The sequence below is a fragment of the Lynx canadensis genome, chromosome B1, assembly GCF_007474595.2.
Source record: "Lynx canadensis isolate LIC74 chromosome B1, mLynCan4.pri.v2, whole genome shotgun sequence".
Lineage (NCBI taxonomy): Eukaryota > Metazoa > Chordata > Mammalia > Carnivora > Felidae > Lynx > Lynx canadensis.
Window position 1 is genome coordinate 60,488,602 of NC_044306.2, and position 15,892 is coordinate 60,504,493.

A 15,892-nucleotide genomic window follows, 5' to 3' on the forward strand; every position below is an offset into this window, starting at 1 on the left:
ATGCAAAATTCACTGGGCGAGAATAAAATAATGTAAGAGATTGGAAGGAAAAAATAGAGGCAGGGGAGAACTTAAAGGCATAGGACTATTTAGGCCTAAGTATAAAGATAAAAAAAGAAAAAAAAAGACTGAAAGAAAATGAACAGTATTAGTTACCTGCAAAGCACTATCATGTAGTGTAGCATATGTGCAATTGCAGTTCTAGAAAGAGGAGAGAAGGGCAGAAAACAATTTTAAGGAATAATGTTTCCAAATTTGATAGATGCCAATAATCCACAAATCAAAAAAAAAAAAAAAAAGGGAAGAAAAGAAAAGCTCAGTGAATCTTATATAGGCTAATCACAGATATGACCATAGCAAGAAATATTTTAATAAATTTTTTGAAATCCAGGGATAGTGAGAAATTTAAATTTTATTATAAAAGCAGCCAGAGAGAAAAGAAACACAATACAAATAGAAAAACAAAAATATACACGGTCATCTCTCAAAAGAATAATGTTACCCAAATGAAAGTGAAACAGTGGCCTTGCACACACAGCCACCTTGGAGCTACCCATGCTACCCAGCCATGGTCAACCCCAGTATATTCCTTGGATAGTGATTCCTTGGGCTATGTCTCCATTGAGCTGATTACAGACAAAGTTCCAAAAACAACAGAAAATTTCCTACTCTGAGCTCTGAGGAGAAATGATTTGGTTATAAAGGTGCCTGCTTTCACAAGATTATTCTGGGATTTAAGTGCAAGGGTCGTGACTTCACATGCCATGATGGCACTGGCAAAAAGTCAACCTATGGGGAGAAATTTGATGATGAAAATTTCATCCTGAAGCATACAAGTCCTAGCATCTTGTCCATGCCATATGCTAGACCAAACATAGATAATTCCCAGTTTTTAATCAGCACTGCAAAGACTGAGTAGTTGGATGGCAAGCATGTGGTCTTTGGCAAGGTGAAAAAGGGCATGAATATTGTGGAAACCATGGAGCACTTTGGGCCCAGGAATAGCAAGAACAGCAAGATCCCCATTGCTGACTGTGGACAAATCTAATAAATTTGACTTGTGTTTTATCTTAACTACCAGACCATTCCTTCTATTGCTCAGAAAAGTACCCCTTTGCCTCAATCTGCTCAAAATATCCATAATCTTTATGCTTTCATTACAATTCTGTGGCCTCCATATTTTCCTTATTCCCCTCCAAGTCTGGCTGGATTGCAGATTTAAGGCTCTGATTGTGAAATAAAAACTAAACACAACAACAACAAAACAAAGAATAATGGAAGAACATCTTCAGAGTGCTGAAAGAAAAAAAAATGTGCCAAACTATAAATTTCTATACAGTATAAATATCATTTAAAAATGAATGTGACTCGGTCAAGAGTGCTTCAGTCCCAGCTTGGTGGGTCCTGCCCCTAGAAGACCAGCACAAACCTGGCCCACACCACTTCTTTAAAGCCTAGAGTTTTAAAAGTCAGTGGGTTTGGCTGAGATAGAACCCAGAGGGCACGGTAATGCTTCTGGAGACAAGGCAGGCAAACAACCCCAGGGGCAGACAGCTTGGAAACAGCAATCTGAAAAACACATGAGATGCACAGTGGGGAGATTATTTGATCTTCTCAGAGCCTGATCCTGAGAGGCAGCATTCATAGAGATGCTGCTCAGAAAGAAAGGAACTGGCTGAGGCCATTTTTTCTCCCCCACCACTCAACATAAACAGCGAGACACCTGGGGGAAGCAGCCCAGCATGAACAATGGATGCCTAACTGCTTACACCAAGCCCGACACCCTATGCTCTGGCATGACTGCTCTTTCAGTCCAGTTGCCTCAGTTCCAGTATGGCAGGCCTCTCCCCAACATAAACCCCTGCCCATATGATGTTTCTTGACCTGAGTTCTGCAGAGCCTTGGTTCTGGTAGAGTTGGTGTCAAGTCTCATTTCACAAGCAGATAAGAATACATCTAATTAAAACTCACCACATTCAGGCCAGGGACCAAACACTGCCCAGAACAGTCAAGAAGAGCCTCTGTAGACAAATGACCTGAAGGACAGAGCAGCCAAAACACAACAGCAAAGCACATGCAGCACACACCAGAGGGACACCCAGGCCCTGGGCACTACATGACCTTTTCCTCATAAGGTCATTACTTTCATAAGAAGGAAACATAACTGGCTTTTCTAACACAGAGAAGGAGGTAGACTTAGAAAAAAGGCCAAGATAGAAGAATTCATCTCAAATGAAAGAACCAGATAAAGCCAAACCCAGAGAAATTGCTTATCCTAAGCAAATTGATATAAGAACCTAAAGCAACAATCATAAGGATATTCACTGGGCTTGAGAAAAGAATAGAAGAAATCAGTGAGAACCTTACTACAGAGATAAAAGGCTTACAAAAGAATCAATCAGAGATGAAAAATGCAGTAAACAAGATTGGAAACAGGCTTGATGCAATGAACAGCAGGCTGGAAGAAGCAGAGGAACAAATCACTAACAAGAAAACAAAATAATGGAAATAATGAAGCTGAACAAAAAAGATAAAGAAGAATTATGGAATATGAGGATGGACTTAGAGAACTCAGTGACTCCATGAAATGTAGTAATATTCATATTATAGGAGTCCAAGAAGAAGAAGAGAGAGAAAAGGGGGCAGAGACTTTATTTCAAGAAATAATAGCTGAAAAGTTTTCTAAGCTGGGGAAGGAAATAGACATCTGGATGTAGGAAGCACAGAGAACTCCCATCAAAATCAACAAGAGCAGAGCCAAATCAAGACATATTGGAATTAAATTTGCAAAATCTAGTGATAAAGAAAGAATCCTAAAAGCAGCAAGACAAAAGAAGTCCTTAGATTACAAGGGAAAACACATAAAGGTAGTAGTAGATTTTTCAACAAAAATGTACCAAGCCAGAAGAGAGTGGAATGATATTCAAAGTGCTGAATGGAATAAATATGCAGCCGCGAATACTCTATCCAGAAAGTTTATATTTCAGAATAGAAGGATACATAGAGTTTCCCTAACAAACAAAATTAAAGGAGTTCTTAACCACTAAACCATCCCTGCAAGAAATGTTAAAGGGGACTCTGAGTGGAACAGAAAGACCAAAACTGACAAAAACAAGAAAAGATCAGAGAACATCTCCAGAAACAAACATTTGAAAGTAAATGTACTAACCACTCCAATCAAAAGACATAGGGTGTCAGAATGGATAAAAAACACAAGACCCATATATATGCTGCCTACAAGACACTCACTTTAGACCTAAAGTTACCTGCAGTTTGAAAGTGAGGGGATGGTGAACCATCTATCATGCTAATGAATTTAAAAAGAAAGCTGTAGTAGCCATACTTATATCAGACAAACTACATTTTAAAACAAAGATTGTAACAAGAGATGAAGAAGGTAATTATATCATAATTAAGGGATCTATGCAACAAGAAGATATAACAAACATAAATAATTATACATGCAACATGGGAGGACCAAATATATTAAGTAATAACAAATATAAGGAAGCTAATAATAATACAATACCAGTAGGATATTTTAACAATGCCTTCACATCAATGAATAGATCATCTAGATAGAAAATCAACAAGGAAACAGTAGCTTTATATGACACTCTGGACCAGATAGACTTAACAGATATATTCAGAACGTTCCATCCTAAAACAGCAGATAACACCTTCTATTCAAATGCACGTGGGACATTGTCCAGAATACATCACATATGAGGCCACAAAACAGGTTTCAGCAAATACAAAGAGAGTGGAATTGTACCATGCACCTTTTCTGACCACAAACCATGAAACTAGAGGTCAATCACAAGAAGAAATTTGGAAAGATCACAAATACATAGAGGTTAAATAACATGTTATTAAGCAATGAATGGGTCAACCAGGAAATCAAAGAAGAAATAAAAAAATACATGGAAACAAATGAAAATGAAAACACTATGGTTCAAAATCTTTGGGATGCAGTGAAAGTGGTCCTAAGAGGGAAGAATATATTGCAATACAGGCCTACCTCAACGAGCAAGAAAAATCTCAAATAAACAATCTAACCTTACAACCTAAAGAAACTAGGAAAAGAACAGCAAATAAAACCTAAAACCACCAGAAGGAAGAAATAATAAATGTTAGGGCAGAAATGAATGATGTAGAAGCCAAAAAACAATAGAACAGACCAATGAAACAAGGAGCTGGTTCATTAAAAATATTAATTAAATTGATAAACTTCTAGCTGGAATTATCAAAAATAAAAGAGAAAGGACTCAAATAAGTAAAATCATGAACAAGAGAGGAGAAATAACAGCCGATATCACAGAAATACAAAGGATTATAAGGGAATATTATGAAAAACTATATGCAAACAAATTGGACAACTTGGAAAAAATGGTTAAATTCCTAGAAACATATAACCTATCACAACTGAAGCATGAAGAAATGGAAAACTTGAACAGAGCAATAACCAACAAAGAAGTTGAATCAGTAATAAAAAAAAATCTCCCAACAAAGAAAAGTCCAGGACCAGATGTCCTCACAGGAGAATTTTACCAAACATTTAAAGAAGACTTAAAACCTATTCTTCTCAAACTATTCCAAAACAAAACAAAACAAAACAAAACAAAAACCCAAACAAACAAAAAAACCAAAAAAAAAAAAAAACAAAAAAACAGGAAAGGAAGGAAAACTTCCAAATTCATTCTATGATACCTGATACCAAAACCAGATTAAGACTCCACTAAGAAAGAGAACCACAGGCCAATATCCCTGATGAACACAGATGCAAAAATTCTCAATGAAATATTAGCAAACTGAATTCAACAATACATTAAAAAAATCATTCAGTGTGATCTAGTGGGATTTATTCATTGGTTGCAAGGGTGATTCAGTATTCACAAATCAACCAACATAAGAGAAATGATACGAACCATATGATTGTTTCAATAGACACAGAAAAAGCATTTGACAAAGGTACAACATCCATTCATGATAAAAATCCTCAACAAAGTAGGTTTAGAGGGAACATACTTCAACAGAATAAAGGCCATCTATGAAAACCCATAGATAACATTATTCTTAGTGGGGGAAAAACTGAGACCATTTCCTCTAAATACTGTCAGGAACAAGAAAGGGATATCCACTCTCAGTACAACTTGAACACTGGGCTGAACAACTGCAGAACAACTGTGTTTTATAAATGTACATGAACTGTTCGACAAGATGAACCTTATACTGGGCCACAAAACAAGTCATGTATATAGTAAGTAGATGGCAAATAGTTAAGAGAGGATATTAGTGAAATTTAAAAAGCAAAAAAAAAATTTTTGAGAAAACCGATTAAAACTAAAATATGGTTCTTTGACAAAGTGAATAATATTGATATATTTCTAGATAAAATGATGTAAAAACAAATAATAAAAGGAAAGATAAACATCCAGTATCAGAAATGAAAATGTGGACATCAGTACAGATCCACAGAAAGTTTTTGAGAACATACAATGGAAAAAAAAAATATATATATATATAAAATAAATGCATCAGTTTGAAAAAATCATGAAGTCCTTGATAATCACAAGTTAACCAAAACTGAAGCGGGAAGAAATAAAAACTCAAAACAGTCCTGTTTTGACTAAGGAAATTGAATATACAATTGAAAACCTTCTCATAAAGAAAATTCTAGGCCCAGTTGGCTTCATTGTTGAAGTATATCCAAAATTTAAGGAAGAAAATATATTAACACATACATTTTCTTTTTTCAGAAAAGACAGAGGGAAAAAGTCCCAACTGCCTTTATCAAGGTAGTATTTTCTTGAGGATAAAACAAAAAAACAAAAAAAGGTTTTAGAAAAACAATAAAACTTCAGAACAATATTCCTAATAATCACTGATGCAAAAAAACTTTTAAAAATATTAGGAAATACAATATAGCCATAGATAAAGGATAATATACTCTAACCATGTGGAGCTTATCTCAAAAATGGATGGCTGCTTTTAGAACTAAAAAAAAAAAAAAATCACTCAAAGTAATTCACTCGCTGTAAATTTTGAAAACTCAGAAGGAAAAACTTTTGATTATCTCAATATGTGTAGAAAAAAAATCTTTGCTCTTATTTAACATCAACTCATGATTAAAAGCTCTTAACGACTTAGCATAAAAGAGAACTTCTTCAATCTAATAAAGGACAAATGAATAGGAGGCGATTTCACATTGAAAGGTAAAAAACTGAATATCTTGCCCTTCTCATCGGGAACAAGAGTTATGTGTGTGGTCATCACTGCTATGCACTTTTACAATGGAGGCTCCACCAAGTACATTAAAGTAAGTAAAAGGAAGTGAAATAAAAACATAAAGATTGAAATGAAGTAATAGAACAGTCTCTATTCTCTTAATGTGATTATTGACAATGTTGAAAATACTAAAGAATCTACACAAAAGCTAAAAGAACTTATAAGTAAATGTTTGAGGAAATAAAGTAATGCTTAATATTAAAAATATATCTTTATGGTAGCAGTGAACAGTTAGAATATTGATTTTTAATAAATTCACGTTAAACCAGCACCAAAAAACATGGAATACGTAGACATAAATTTAGAAAAATATGTGCAATACGTGTGCACTGAAAATTACAAAACATTGCGAAGGAAAAATACAGAAATATCAAATAAGTTTAAAACCATGCCATGTACATGGTTTGGAAGACTCATCATTTGTAGATGTAAGTTCTTCCCAAATTGATCTGGAGAGTCAATGCAATTATTTTCAAAATCTCAACAGGCTTTGCTTTGGGAGTAAGTAGAAATTGACAAATTCATTCTAATATTTAAAAGAAAATGCAAAGGAAAGATACACAGTATGGGGGGAAAACCCCCAAAGTGGCAATATTTATTTTCTTAGACATAAAACCATATTATAAAGGTACAGTAACCAAGACAACATGGCATTGACACAGGGATGACCTTACAGGGATATAGTAGAGAAATATAGTACAAAAATGGACCCATATGTATAGTCAATTGGTTTTCAACAAAGATGTTATGGTAACATAACAAAGCCTGTTGAGATTTTGAAAGCAGAAAGGATGGTTTTTCAATTTTAAAAATGATGCTGGAAAAACTGATATCCACTAAAGCAAAACAAAACAAAAACAAACAAACAAAACCCCTCAACCATTTTCCTCACATATACACACATAGAAAAATAACTTGAAATAGATCAGAAAGCTAAATGTGAAAGCTAAAATTATAACACTGCCAGTGAGAACATAGAAGAGCATCTTTGTGATTTTTAGTTGGGTACAGATTTCTGAGGTAAGGCATAAAATGCATAAATAAAAAACTATATATGTGGGCATGTGTGTATGTGTGTGTGTGTGTGTGTGTGTGGTATGTGTATACGCAAGTTGTATACGTACACACATATACACACATAGAGTTTTCTTTATCAGAATGAAAACTTTCTTATTCTCAAAAGACATTATTAAGAAAGCAAAAAGAATCCACATAGTGGGAGGAAATATTTGCCACACATATATCAGAAAAAAGTTTGTATGTTGAACAAATAAAAACTGTTCAATATCATAAAATGATACAAACAACTCAGTTACAAATACACAAAATATTTGTACCAACATTTTGAAGATATAAAAAAGGCCAATATGCATGTCAAAAGATGTTGGCCAACTTTATTCATCAGGGAAATATAAAATAAAACCAATAAGACATGTTACACACAGTAAGATAGAATCTAAATTAAAAATACGTGGAAGTAGCAAATGCAGGTGAAAATTTAGATTATTGGAATTCTCATATACTGCTGGATGAAATATAAAATAGTACAACCATTTTAGACAATTTTCTAAAATGTTAACTTTCTAAGAAACTTAAATATAACACTTACCTTCTGACTCCATGCTCCAAGAGATAAGAAAGCATGTATCCATCCAGAAATGGGTGCAAATATTCATAGCATCTTTATTACTTATAGTCCTAAACCAGAAACAACTAAATGTCCCTCAACAAGTGAATGAATAAACTATAATATGTTCACACAATAGAATACTACTTAGCATTTAAAAGGAATAAGCTACTGGTAAAAGAAAGAAACAACATGAATTAATACAAAGAAGATTATTCTGAGCAAAAAAAGTAGGAGCGAAAGAATAAATAATGTATGATTCCATTTTAATGAGATTCTAGAAAAGGCATAAATAATCTGTAGTGATAGAAGGCACATCTGTGATGCCTGGGGCTCTGAGTGGGTGGGGATGATTGTTGAGGGACTTTAGGGAACTTTCTGGCATGCTGACATTGTTCTTGCTTATGGTTACACATTTTGATATCTGTTAAAACTTATCAAACTGTTTATTTAAAAATGAGTGAATTTTATTTTATGTAAGTTGTAACAAAAAAAAATTACTTAAAAGTGTCATGCCTCAGGTTGTTTTTCTTCTAATATCTTTCTTCTGCTTCCTGAGACATATTTTGCATAAAGTTGTTCCTTTCCATCTTTAGGACAAAGGCAAAATATCAGATGTCCTTAAAAGAATCTAATGATGAGTGGTATCCAATATTTATTGAATACTTATTTGGCTTCAGATAATGTTCTAAGGACTTCAGTTGTATTAATTCATTTTGTTTTCTCAGGAGCCCTCAGAGATGGTGAACAGAAATGCTCTAATTTTACAGATGAAGAAATTCAGTCTTAGAAATATACAACTTGTCTAAGTAAAACAGCTAGCAAGTAACGTAGGGAGGTTTTAAATTCAAGAGGTTTATTTTAGAGCCTTTCCTCTTGATAATAGAAATATTAGTGGAATTTTAAGGTTGGCAGCAAAGGCAAGAGAAAAACAAATTGGACAAATCCATTTTCAATATTATCCTCAAAGTTAAATTCTTGTAAAATAGAAGTTGAAGAAAGAAAAAAAAAAGTAAACCAGTCCTTAATTTCAATAGTGTTGACATTTTATAAAATATATTTTAAAAAGGTATTTAGTTCTTAAAGTAACTTTTAATACTTGGCAAGTGGTCAGTTAGTTGGTTTTGGGGATAGCATAACAAGAGGACACATTTTTTATTTATTATTGAGCACATGATCTGTGGGTTGCAGCCTTCAGTTATGGACCATCTGGACCTGCTACCCAAGGATTTTCCCTTTGGATTCCTATCTCTGCTATCACCCCTCACTAAATCTTCAGAATCTGCTTCTTGGTCAGAGAAAATTGCCTTCTCTTATGAGAAAGCTCATTTATCTCTGAATTGGACCAACAGACAAGCATTTCTTTTATTTCTATTGTAGCTTAGCCATTCCAAAACATTTTCAAGCACAAACAGAAACAATGGTGATGATGATATGTGGAGTAGAGGAAGCATTGGGTTTTTAGTGCTCAAGTACTCAATATTCAGTCTCACAATATACTGTATTAACTCATACTGCCATGTTGAATTTGGTCGTCTTCAACACACCTGCCTTATTTATGTTGCTTTTTAAAAATTATTTATTTATGTACATAGTTGATTTATTTAAATTCAAGTTAGTTAACATACAGTGTAGTATTTATTGGTTTCTGGATTAGAACCCAGTGATTCATCACTTACATACAACACCCAGTGCTCATTTCCACAAATGCCCTCCTTAATGCCCATCACCTATTTAGCCCATCCCCCCACTGAACTCCCCTCCAGCAATCCTCAGTTTGTTCTCTATATTTAAGAAGCTCTTTTGGGGGCGCCTGGGTGGCGCAGTCGGTTAAGCGTCCGACTTCAGCCAGGTCACGATCTCACGGTCCGTGAGTTCGAGCCCCGCGTCGGGCTCTGGGCTGATGGCTCAGAGCCTGGAGCCTGTTTCCGATTCTGTGTCTCCCTCTCTCTCTGCCCCTCCCCCGTTCATGCTCTGTCTCTCTCTGTCCCAAAAATAAATAAAAACGTTGAAAAAAAATTTAAAAAAAAAGAAGCTCTTTTGGTTTTCTTCCCTCTCTGTTTTTATTTTATTTTTCCTTCCTTCCAGTATGTTCATCTGTTTTTTTTTAAATTCCATGTATGAGTGAAATCATGATACTTGTCTATCTCTAACTGATTTATTTCACTTAGCATAATACATTCTGGTTCCATCCATGTTATTACAAATGGCAAGATTTCATTCATTTTGATCACTGAGTCATATTCCATTTTATATGTATACCACATCTTCTTTATCCATTTAAAGATTTTGGATACTAACTCTTTATCTGATATGTCATTTGTAAATGCTCCCATTTCTTCTGTTGCCTTTTAGTTTTATTGTTTGTTTTATTTGCTGTGCAGAAGATTTTTATCTTGATGAGGTTCCAACAGTTCATTTTTGCTTTTGCTTCTCTTGCCTCCAGAGACATGTCTAGTAAGAAGTTGCTGTGGCCATGGTCAAAGAGGTTGCTGCCTGTGTTCTTCTGGAGGATTTTGTTGGTTTCTTGACATCTCATTTAGGTCTTTCATCCATTTTGAGTTTATTTTTGTCTGTGGTATAACAAAGTGGTCAAGTTTCATTCTTCTGCAGGTCACGGTTCAGTATTCCCAGTACCATTTGCTAAACAGACTGTCTTTTTTCCTTTGGATTCTCTTTCTTGCTTTTTCAAAGATTAGTTGGTCATACATTTGTGGGTCCATTTGTGGGTTCTCTATTCCATTCCATTGATCTATGTCTGTTTTTGTGCCAGTACCATACTGTCTTGATGATTACAGCTTTGTAATACAGATTAAAGTCTGGAATTGTGATGCCTTCAGCCTTGGTTTTCTTTTTCAACATTACTTTGACTATTCAGGATCCTTTCTGGTTCCATACAAAGTTTAGCATTATCTATCACTGTATGGCTTCCCTAAGACAATTCCAACACATGGCCCAATAGACATGTTTATGGATTCTTTAACCTCTGTTGAGGACACATTTAGAAGTTTTCCCCATGGGTATGATGGACTCCAAACAAAATAGAGAAACTGGTTAGAGCCCTGTTTACATGACCCTGAATACTTTGTGAAAATTAAGAAACTTGTCTTTCACAGGCCACACAGAGGATTTCTCAGCTAGTAGTAGTTGCTATATGTAGAATAGAATTTCAATTTGGGCTCAGTAAAATATGGAGCATGAAATATAAATTATTTCCCCACTTTTAATTTTTTTAAGTTTATTTATTTGAAAGAGAGAGAGAGAGAGAGGGAGGGAGGGAGGGAGGGAGGGAGGGAGAGGGAGAGGGAGCAAAGGAGAACGAGCAAGGCAGGGTAAGAAAGAAAGGGAGAGAGAATCCCAAGTAGGCTCTGCACTGTCAGTGAGGAGCCCAATGCAAGGCTCCAACCCACAAACCATGAGATTATGACCTGAGCTGAAACAAGAGTCAAATGCTTAACCGTCTGAGCCACCCAGGTACTCCTTCTGCCCATTTTTTAATTGGATTATTCATTTTGGATTGTTGAGTTGTATAAGTTCTGTATATATTTTGGATACTAACCCTTTATCAGATATGTCATTTGCAAATATCTTCTCCCACTCTGTAGATTGCCTTTTTGTTTTGTTGATCGTTTCCTTCACTGTGCAGAAACTAATTTATTTTTTCTTTAGAGAAAGAGAGAAATCAAGCAAAGAGAGGGGCAGAAGGAGAGAGAGAGAGAGAGGGGGAGAGAGAGAGAGAGAGAGAGAGAGAGAGAGAATGTTAAGCAGACTTCACACTCAGTGCAGAGCCCAACTTGGGGCTCGATCCCATGACCCTGGAATCATGACCAGACCTGAAATCAAGAGTCTGATGCTCAACTGACTGACCCACTCAAGTGTCCCCAGAAGCTTTTATTTTGATGTAGTCTCAGTAGTTTATTTTTGTTTTTGTTTCCCTTGCTGCAGAAGACATTATCTTTTTTTATTATTATATGAAATTTATTGTCAAATTGGTTTCCATACAACACCCAGTGCTCATCCCAAAAGATGCCCTCTTCAATGCCCATCACCTACCCTCCCCTCCCTCCCACCCCCCATCAACCCTCAGTTTGTTCTGTTTTTAAGAGTCTCTTATGCTTTGGCTCTCTCTCCCACTATAACCTCTTTTGTTTCTTTTTTTTCCTTCCCCTCCCCCATGGGTTTCTGTTAAGTTTCTCAGGATCCACATAAGAGTGAAAACATATGGTATCTGTCTTTCTCTGTATGGCTTCTTTCACTTAGCATCACACTCTCCAGTTCCATCCACGTTGCTGCAAAGGGCCATATTTCATTCTTTCTCATTGCCATGTAGTACTCCATTGTGTATATAAACCACAATTTCTTTATCCATTCATCAGTTGATGGACATTTAGGCTTTTTCCACAATTTGGCTATTGTTGAGAGTGCTGCTATAAACATTGGGGTACACGTGCCCCTATGCATCAGTACTCCTGTATCCCTTGGGTAAATTCCTAGCAGTGCTATTGCTGGGTCATAGGGTAGGTCTATTTTTAATTTTTTGAGGAACCTCCACACTGTTTTCCAGAGTGGCTGCACCAATTTGCATTCCCACCAACATTGCAAGAGGGTTCCTCTCCAGCATCTATATTCTCCTGATTTGTTCATTTTGGCCACTCTGACTGGCGTGAGGTGATATCTGAGTGTGGTTTTCATTTGTATTTCCCTGATGAGGAGCGATGTTGAGCATCTTTTCATGTGTCTGTTGGCCATCTGGATGTCTTCTTTAGAGAAATGTCTATTCATGTTTTCTGCCCATTTCTTCACTGGATTATTTGTTTTTCGGGTGTGGAGTTTGGTGAGTTCTTTATAGATTTTGGATATTAGCCCCTTGTCTGATATGTCATTTACAAATATCTTTTCCCATTCCTTTGGTTGCCTTTTATTTTGTTGATTGTTTCCTTTGCTGTGCAGAAGCTTTTTATCTTCATGAGGTCCCAATAGTTCATTTTTGCTTTTAATTCCCTTGCCTTTGGGGATGTGTCAAGTAAGAAATTGCTGCGGCTGAGGTCAGAGAGGTCTTTTCCTGCTTTCTCCTCTAGGGTTTTGATGGTTTCCTGTCTCACATTCAGGTCCTTTATCCATTTTGAGTTTATTTTTGTGAATGGTGTAAGAAAGTGCTCTAGTTTCATTTTTCTGCATGTTGCTGTCCAGTTCTCCCAGCACCATTTGTTAAAGAGACTGTCTTTTTTCCATTGGATGTTTTTTCCTGCTTTGTCAAAGATGAGTTGGCCATACTTTTGTGGGTCTAGTTCTGGGGTTTCTATTCTATTCCATTGGTCTATGTGTCTGTTTTTGTGCCAATACCATGCTGACTTGATGACTGCAGCTTTGTAGTAGAGGCTAAAGTCTGGGATCGTAATGCCTCCTGCTTTGGTCTTCTTCAAAATTACTTTCGCTATTTGGGGCCTTTTGTGGTTCCATATGAATTTTAGGATTGCTTGTTCTAGCTTCGAGAAGAATGCTGGTGCAGTTTTGATTGGGATTGCATTGAATGTGTAGATAGTTTTGGGTAGTATTGACATTTTAACAATATTTATTCTTCCAATCCATGAGCAGGGAATGTTTTTCCATTTCTTTATATCTTCTTCAATTTCCTTCATAAGCTTTCTATAGTTTTCATAATGCAGATCTTTTACGTCTTTGGTTAGGTTTATTCCTAGGTATTTTATGCTTCTTAGCGCAATTGTGAATGGGATAGGTTTCTTTATTTGTCTTTCTGTTGCTTCATTATTAGTGTATAAGAATGCAACTGATTTGTGTACATTGATTTTGTATCCTGCAACTTTGCTGAATTCATGTATCAGTTCTAGCAGACTTTTGGTGGAGTCTATCGGATTTTCCATGTATAATATCATGTCATCTGCAAAAAGTGAAAGCTTGCCTTCATCTTTGCCAATTTTGATGCCTTTGATTTCCTTTGTTGTCTGATTGCTGAGTCTAGGACTTTCAACACTATGTTAAACAACAGTGGTGAGAGTGGACATCCCTGCCGTGTTCCTGATCTCAGGGAAAAAGCTCTCAGTTTTTCCCCATTGAGGATGATATTAACTGTGGGCTTTTCATAAATGGCTTTTATGATGTTTAAGTATGTTCCAGAAGACGTTATCTTGAAAGAAGTTGGTATAGCCAATAACAAAGAGGTTACTGCCTGTGTTCTCCTCTAGGATTTTTATGGTTTTAGGTCTCACATTTAGGTCTTTAATCCATTTTGAATTTATTTTTGTGTGTGATGTGATAAAGTTGTCTGGTTTTTTTTTTTTTTTGCAAGTTGCTGTCCAGTTTTTCCCACAGTGTTAAGCAGACTATCTTTTCCCATTGGGGATTGTTTCCTGCTTTGTTGAAGGTTTATTGACCATATGGATGTGGATTTATTTTTGGATTTTCTATTATGTTCCATTGACCTATGTGTCTATTTTTGTGCCAGTACCATAGCATTTTGATTACTACAACTTTGTGAACTCTTGATGTCCGGAATTGTGATGGCTCCAGCTTTTTTTTTTTTTTCACTAGGCTTCACATCCAGCACAGAGCCCAACAAGGAAGGGCATGAACTCACAACCTTGAGATCAAGGCCTGAGCTGAGATCAAGAGTCAAACACTTGGCCAACTTAGCTACCCAGGCATCCGAGCCTTACTTTTGTTTTCAAAATTGGCTATTGGGATCTTTTGTGGTTCCATATAAATATTATAATTGTTTTTCTAGTTCTGTGAAAGATGATGTTGACATTTTGATAAGGATTGTATTACATATGTAGATTGCTTAGGTAGTACAGACATTTTAACAATATTTGCTCTTCCAATGTATGAGCATGGAATGTTTCTCCATTTTTTTGTGTCACCTTCAATTTCTTTTATCAGTGTTTTATCATTTTCAGAGTACAGGATTTTCATCTCTTTTGGTTAATTTTATCCTAGGTATCATTTTTGGTGCAGTTGTAAGTGGGATTGTTTTCTTAATTTTTTAAAAAAATGTTTATTTATTTTTAAGAGACAGCAAGCATGAGTGGGGGAGGGGCAGAGAGAGCGGGGACAGAGGATCTGAAGTGGGCTCTGCACTGATGGGAAAGAGCCCCATGTGGGGCTCAAATTCACAAACCATGAGATCATGACTTGAGCAGAAGTTGGACACTTAACAGACTAAGCCACCCAGATGCCCTGTTTTCTTAATTTCTATTTTTGCTACTTCAGTATTGGTATATAGAAATTCAGCATATTTCTGTACATTGACTTTGTATCCTGTGTCTTCCCTGAATTCTTTTATCAGTTCTCACAGTTTTTTTGGTAGTCTTTCAAGTTTTCTATATACGGTATCATGTCATCTGCAAATACTGAAAGTCTTACTTTTTCCTTGTCGATCTGGATGCCTTTTATTTCTTTTTGTTGTCAGATGCTGTGGCTAGGACTTCAGTACTATATTGAATAGAAGTGGTGAGAGTGGACATCCTTGTTTTGTTTCTGAGGAATGTATTAGCTGTGGATTTTTTTATATTTGGCCTTGATTATATTGAGATATGTTCCCTCTAAACCTACTTTGTTGAGGGTTCTTTTCATGAATAGAAGTTTTACTTTGTCTAATGATTTTTCGTGTCTATTGAAATGATCATATGGTTCTTACCATTTCTCTTATTGATGTATCTATTGCGTTGGTTGATTTGTGAATACTGAATCACCCTTGCAACCAATGAATAAATCCCACTTGATCACACATGATTATTTGAAACTTATTGTTGAATTCGGTTTGTTAAATTTCATTTAAAAATTTTGCAACTCTGTTCATCAGGGATATTGGCCTGTAGTTCTCTTTTTTAGTGGAGTCTCAATCTGGTTTTGGTATCAAGATAATGCTGGCCTCATAGAATGAATTTGGACATTTTCCTTCCTTTTCTGCTTTTGTTTTTGTTTTTTGTTTGCTTTTTTGTTTGTTTTGTTTTGGAATAG

General features: G+C 35.7%; 1 pseudogene; it reads left to right on the forward strand.

Annotated features, from left to right (window-relative positions):
- Positions 1-568: 568 nt before the first annotated feature.
- On the forward strand, positions 569-1,074 carry LOC115511502 (annotated as a pseudogene).
- Positions 1,075-15,892: the final 14,818 nt, after the last annotated feature.